The sequence below is a fragment of the Furipterus horrens genome, unplaced genomic scaffold (genome assembly GCF_987537825.1).
Source record: "Furipterus horrens unplaced genomic scaffold, mFurHor1.1.pri manual_scaffold_11, whole genome shotgun sequence".
NCBI lineage: Eukaryota > Metazoa > Chordata > Mammalia > Chiroptera > Furipteridae > Furipterus > Furipterus horrens.
In genome coordinates this window covers 98,870,910-98,877,073 of record NW_028327181.1, presented here as the reverse complement: position 1 = coordinate 98,877,073, position 6,164 = coordinate 98,870,910, and the positions used below count along the sequence as shown (strand labels likewise).

At 51.5% G+C, this 6,164-nt stretch overlaps 1 long non-coding RNA gene across 1 annotated transcript; it reads left to right on the top strand.

The window, feature by feature from the left end:
- The first annotated feature begins 1,978 nt into the window (after positions 1 to 1,978).
- Positions 1,979 to 3,359, top strand: LOC149998989 (uncharacterized). Its single transcript, XR_016514058.1, has 2 exons — positions 1,979 to 2,599; positions 2,768 to 3,359. It is a non-coding gene; the product is annotated as an uncharacterized LOC149998989 (long non-coding RNA).
- Positions 3,360 to 6,164: the final 2,805 nt, after the last annotated feature.

Here is a 6,164-nt window from a genome sequence, read left to right as displayed (position 1 = left end):
GAGTTGTTATTAAGGGGAAAGTGTTTTCTAAGAACAGAGCAGAGGCAGAGAAAGGTCGAGAACCACCAAGGAAAGAAGAAATACACTGTGGTCTGTCTTTATAGTAATCTCGGCAAACAGAAGAGCTGATCTTAGTATTCCAACGAACTAGTTTAACTTAAAAAAAAAAGTAAAACAATGGCACAAGTAAGGATTATTATCTAAAGAGTCAATTAAAACATTTTGAAAATCACTGTAAAAATCAGAACACATCAGAACATAGACTGTCCTAGCCTGGAACTGGGGGTAGCGCGTTCAGGGAAACTCCACAGATCCTCTGCAAGTCTTATTTTAGCTGCCATATTAGCTTAACTTCCTTGCTCACTGGTTCTTTTTCTCAGAACCACTGAAAGGAAAACTATTTGTAGCTGGATACCATGGAGTAGTGCTTCGCTTGACCAGGGGAGCAGGGTACAACCAATCCCCTTGAAAGTCAGCTGCCAAATAATTGAGAGTTAACTGTCCTTGAACCCCTACCCCCACCCTGCTCCTTGTGAGGTGACCCGACCTCAGAAGATTAGACTGGGCGAGCCAGGCGGGGCCTTGAGATGGAAGAAAACAGAAAGCCCTTCACATTTCTATTTTGAGAAGTTGCTAGGGAGTGCCAGCTCCAAGGGTTGAGAATCAGCCTTTTGCAAAGCTTAACTCCTGCAGGACAGATGAGAACTGAAGGTCACAGTCCCTGGGTTTCCTGACCCCCCCCACCCCCACCCCCTCGCTACTCTTTCCCTAGTGCTGGGCCTGGGGAGCAATGTCTATAGGGAGAGGGAAGGTTCTAAGGTATCTGTTACCGACGCCCAGGACTTGATTGGAGCTTATGCGGTGAGTCAGGTATGAGCTCTGACAATGGTGGTCGGAGTCGGGAAGACAAAGCCTCCAAATCCATTCCTGGTGTTCAGATGACAAGGTTCCCCGTCACAGATGGCACTTCTCTGCTGGTAGATGCGTGTCAATATTTTTTTATCTTGTCATTGTGTCCGTGTTTCCATAACAGTGTATTTCTTTACCTGAAAGATAGGCTCCTTTAAAAATATCATTTGAATCCTGGCTTCCTGGGAGGCCCGGGTTTGTTGACACCCGCACAGGTGAACTGAAGGGCTCCAGAGCCAGGCCCCGGCGGCAGCAGGAATGCTTTTCTTCCGAATGGACCTGCCAGCCAGAACGTGTGGTTTGGTCCTGAGCAGGGGTTTGTGTAATAATAAGCTTGCCTGTGGCTGCCGGGACGGTAGTAAACAGTCAGTCACATGGCGTGGTGGGTAGGGGAAGGGCCACATTTAGATAGTGTCAAGCTGGGCACGTGTCACACTGATTGCTTGGGCTTTTGCTAGCTCTGAAGGCCAAAAGTGACCGACAGGAGGGGTTCCCAAGGCAAGGGGACCCTTTCAGGGCCTTTGGGAAACTAGAACTCTTAGTGTAATTATAGGAGTCCAATTTTCTTAATTTCAGGATCCTCTTGAAAAAAGAAAAAAGATTCATGGTAGACGTCTTCCTTAGTAGAACAGAAAAATATTGGGAAACCCTTGGAAAAGATATATACTGGAGAGAGGCTCAGAGGCGTTTTTAAAAAGAGCATGACACACCTCCAAGTTGACATAGGGCATCTTTTCGTGTGTTGAGGTCCCTGGATTTCTTGGTTTCATAGTCTCTCAGGGTTAGAAGAGACCATAAAAAGTCATCTCTTTCTTTGCAACCTGATGTGTTTCTTATCTTCGTGATTTCCCAGCCTCTGCTTGGGTCTCCGTACTGAGGGGGAGCCCATTGCCTCTCAGGGCATCCTATTTCCATTGTTTAAAAATACGGTTCTAATGATGTGAAAGCTACAGCTCGTATCGAGTCCCGGTCTGCCTCCTGGTACCTGCCCCCGCCGAGGAAGCCTGGCCTTTGCTGGAGCTGGCGTGCCCCTCTGGTTCTGTGCTCAGCTGAGGTGTGTCTGGGGTCCTGTCCCAGTGTCTCGGTTCTTCCCCCTGTTCCTCATGTCGTCACGTCTCCAGTCTGATCGCCACTCTGAATTGCTCCGGTTCCGTCAGTGTCCTTCCTAAGGTGTGTGGTGCCCGGATGGGCAAGATATTCCAGGTGTGCTCGGCTAGGTGCAGAAGTCGGACTTGGCCCTCTCTTTCCGGGGACGTGGCAGGCCTGTGAATGCAGCCTAAATATGCATGAACTTGGGGCAGCCATGTTACCTGTATCGAAAGGGCATTTATAGTAGTTTTGTGCACTGGTTTTTGAACCGAAGTGCAGGACTTCGTATGAAAACTATTACAGCTAAATTGAATCTTCGATTTGGCCCATCATGTCAGCCTGTTGAGATCTTTTTGGATTCTGACTTTGGTCTACTTTGCAGGTTTGTGCCATCCAAGAATTTGATTAGCATACCATCTGTTTCCTCACTGAACTCGTTGATGAAATTATTGGCTAGGACGTCAGCGATGCTGTTGAACACCTTCCTGCAGCAGAACACCCGTCCACCCGCTGGTGCTCTTTGGGCACAGCTTTCCGGCTGAATACAAGCCCACCAAACCGCGTTTGTGGTGTGTTGGGTGCGGCCGGAGTGCGAGCTCAGGTGAAGAAGGCTGTGTTAGAGGGGTAAGGAGGAGCGCCCGGCCCTTACCTGCCCCTCAGCCCGAACCTTGGACACCCAGTTAGTTCTCCGTGCGGCTGGTTTCTGAGCTGGGCCGCAGGAGGCGCCCGGCTGCTCGTTTTTGTAGCTTCTCTGTTTGCCTTTGTCTAGATACTGGTCATGACGAAGCACCCGCATCCTGTCGTAATTTTCTTCCAACTCTTCTGCCTGTGATTGCTTTCCCCTTCTCATCTGATTTATGCGCCCCCCTCGTAAACTGCTGGGAGCCCTCAGAAACCCTCAGTGACCCCTCAGGGCCTCCTTGCTTTGGCCTTCGGGGGCGCCCGGTTCCCTGCCCCACGTGGTCCTTCACTGCTTCACTCTGCGTACCCAGGCTCTCTGCAAGTCAGATGGCCCTCTTTCAGAAAGGGGCCCACGGCTCTCCCTGGGCGCCTTTGTTGGGAGCTCCAGTTCCTGCCCTCCCTCTTCTCGCTCCTGCGCTTTCTTACGGGCGTAACTCAGGCCTTCCTGCTTTCCAGGAGCGACCCGGGCGCCCCTCCCAGCTGGGCTCGCTTTCTGCTCGGGATCCGGCAGCACCTACTTGCAGCTCTCATTTAGTATCTCAGCGCCAACTTGAATTTTTGTTGTCTCCTTCACAACCGCCCAGAACTAAGCTATATTATAAATCCCTTGGGAAGGGACCACGTTTTGTATTCTTTGAAAACAGGATCATTCCTGACACTTATCAAATATATGAAGTTGTTTTATGGCTCATGTTTGTTGTGTTCTAAGAAATACTTGCTTATCCCAAGGTACAAAGATCCACCCCCACCCCCATATTTTCTTCTAGGAGTTTTTAAATTTTTACGTTTGGATGTGTGATCCATTTTGAGGTCATTTTCATGTATGCTACGAGGTGAGGGTCCAGGCCTGTTTTTCATACTCATGCGTCTATTTCTGGGCTTTCTTTTCTGTGCCGTTGACCTGTGGGTCTCTCCTTATACCAGTACTGCGTGTCTTGATTTCTGTAGTTTTAAGTTAGTCTTGAAATCAGGCAGTATAAGCCCGCTAACTATTTTTCTTTTTCAAGCTGTTTTGCCTAGTCCAGACTCTTTACATTTACATACACATTTTAGAAGCAGCTTGTCAATTTCTATAAAAATGTCAGCTGGGACTTTGATTGAGATTGTATTGAATCTATAGATAATTTGGGGGATAATTGACATCTTAATACTGAGTCTTCCAAACCACGAACGTGGTCTGTCTCTCCGTTTCCTTAGGTCTTCTTTAACCTCTCTCAGCAGTAAACAGGTCGTATGTACATTCTGGTTAAAGCTATCTCTAAGGAGTTCAGTTTTTTAGTACTGTTAGAAGTGATGTCTTAAATGTGTTATTTTCCTATATTTTATAATAGCCTATTGACATTTAATTTAGGTTTGTATTTTGTATGTGGACCCTGTGTCCTGAGACTTGCACCTTATTTGTTCTGATACTTTATTTGTATATTCCTTAGGATTTTTTACACATACCATCTAGTCTTCTGCAAATAAAGACACGTTTACTTATTTCTTTACAGTCTTTATGCCTTTTTTTCCCCCTCCTTACCTTTGAGTTCCCATTTTTCTACCTCAGCAGTACTTTGATCCTAGTTCTTGTTTGCTGATGGCAGTAGTGACAGCTATGTATTAAGACCTACTATGTGTCAACTACTGTACTAGACCCTCTGTCTATAGTTTACATAATTCCTGTTGCACCTCTGTGAAAGAGGTATTATCATGTCCATTCTATGAACAGGGTCACTGAAGCTCAGAGAGACAGGTAACCTGCCAAGGTCAGGTCCGTTAGCGTTTGATACGTGCTGGAGTCAGGTTTGGGCCCCGGGGAGTTCGCCGTGAAGCCTGTGTTCTTCTGCTTTCATGGTGGCCAGGAAGTGAACCGGCCCTTCACGGGTGCAGCTGCTGGTTTTGGGTCAGACGGTGGAGGACAGCTCTCTCCTGGAACCCCGCGTGTGGCGTGCTGGGGAACAGAGGCTCTGAGGAACACGTCCTGCTCCCGGCTGCCCCCTCAGAAGCGCTGTGCTTCCCACTGGCTGCAGTCATTCCACGGCCACACTGCTGGCAGGAGCTAAGCGCAGTTCCCATCGGCTCCTGGTGCCCTTCCTGTGTGGCGACCCCCTCATCCGGCCCCTGCCGGGACGGGATGCCATGGGGACCCCCAGCTGGACTTGTAAACAGGGCCTGGGCAGCCTGGATCAGAGTGGCCTTGGGGAGACGGGGACTTGCCCCCTCAGGATCCCATTCCAGTTGCCTGCCAAGGTCCAAACGTCACTGCCCAGCGAGGCTGTTTCCAGTGCCCCTGCCTGTCTCTGACCCTTTGGGGCGTGCTCCAGCTGCCCCCGGGCGGCTGCAAAGGCAGCGGCAGGTAGAGACCTGGCCACGCAGGCCGTGACGTCGGCCCTGATGCCGCCTTGGGAGGAGCTGGGTGGGAGTGCAGAGAGGGGTTGGTGGCAGCGGAGCCTGGGCCTCCTGGCTGTGGTCCTCTGGATACAGCTTTTTCTGTTTCTAGACAGTGCTTTTGTGGCTCAGTTCTCCGGGCTTCCTACCAGCTCCTCCTACCCAGGCTTTGCTGCGGGCCCCCAAAAGAACGGCCCTCGTCAGCAGCAGCTTAGCACTTTCTCCACGAGGAGTCACCTGGCACCAAACCAGATGACTCAATGGCACTCTTTACCCAAACTCGCCCGGGTCTGAGACCATGGAAGGGTGTTGGTTATCAGGAGGGTGGGGGAAGGTCCGGGGTCGTGGGGGAGGGGTTCGGGGACGGGGAGGTAGGGCTGATCGTCACCTTCCGGACTGCAGTCAGGCCGGATTACGTGGCCTTGTGGATACCTGTCCTGGTGCCTGGTGAGCACTGCCCTGTTAGGAAACCACATGCGGGGCCCGGCTGTCCGCGGGCATGTGTGTCGGCCCGGGCAGTGTGTGTTCCCGGCGCGTGGAAATAGATGGATGCCGGGCTCCTGGTGGCAGCCATGGCCTAAGCACATCTCTGCTTTCTGCCATCTCCAGTGCCCTCCCTGCCACTCGCCTGATGACTCCAGTTTACCTTAAAGCTTCCCTGCACTTTCTAAAGAGCTGATGAGCCCAGGCGTTTCCTGCCTGCTGGGAGTCAGCGAGTGAAAGCGTACACTGAAAATGAGGGATACAAGATGGAAAGCTGCCCTGGCCAGTGTGGCTCAGTGGACTGAGTGTTGGCCTGTGAACCGAAAGGCCACCAGTTCGATTCCCGGTCAGGGCACTTGCCTGGGTTGCAGACAAGGTCCCTGGTTGGGGGCATCGGATCTATCGATGTTTGTCTCCCTCTTTTCTCCCTCCCTCCCTCCCCTGCCCCCAGGCATCCCCTCCGCCACCCTCCCCCTCCTGGGCTCAGAGAGTGGCGTCGGCCCACCGCTGACCGCCGGGGGCAGCTGTGCTCCAGGACCGGCCGGCCGGGCCCCTGTGGCCAGCGGCACCATGTCCCTGCCCACCATTCTGCTGTTTAGATGGCACCATGGTGCTTCACAGTAGCCACCTGT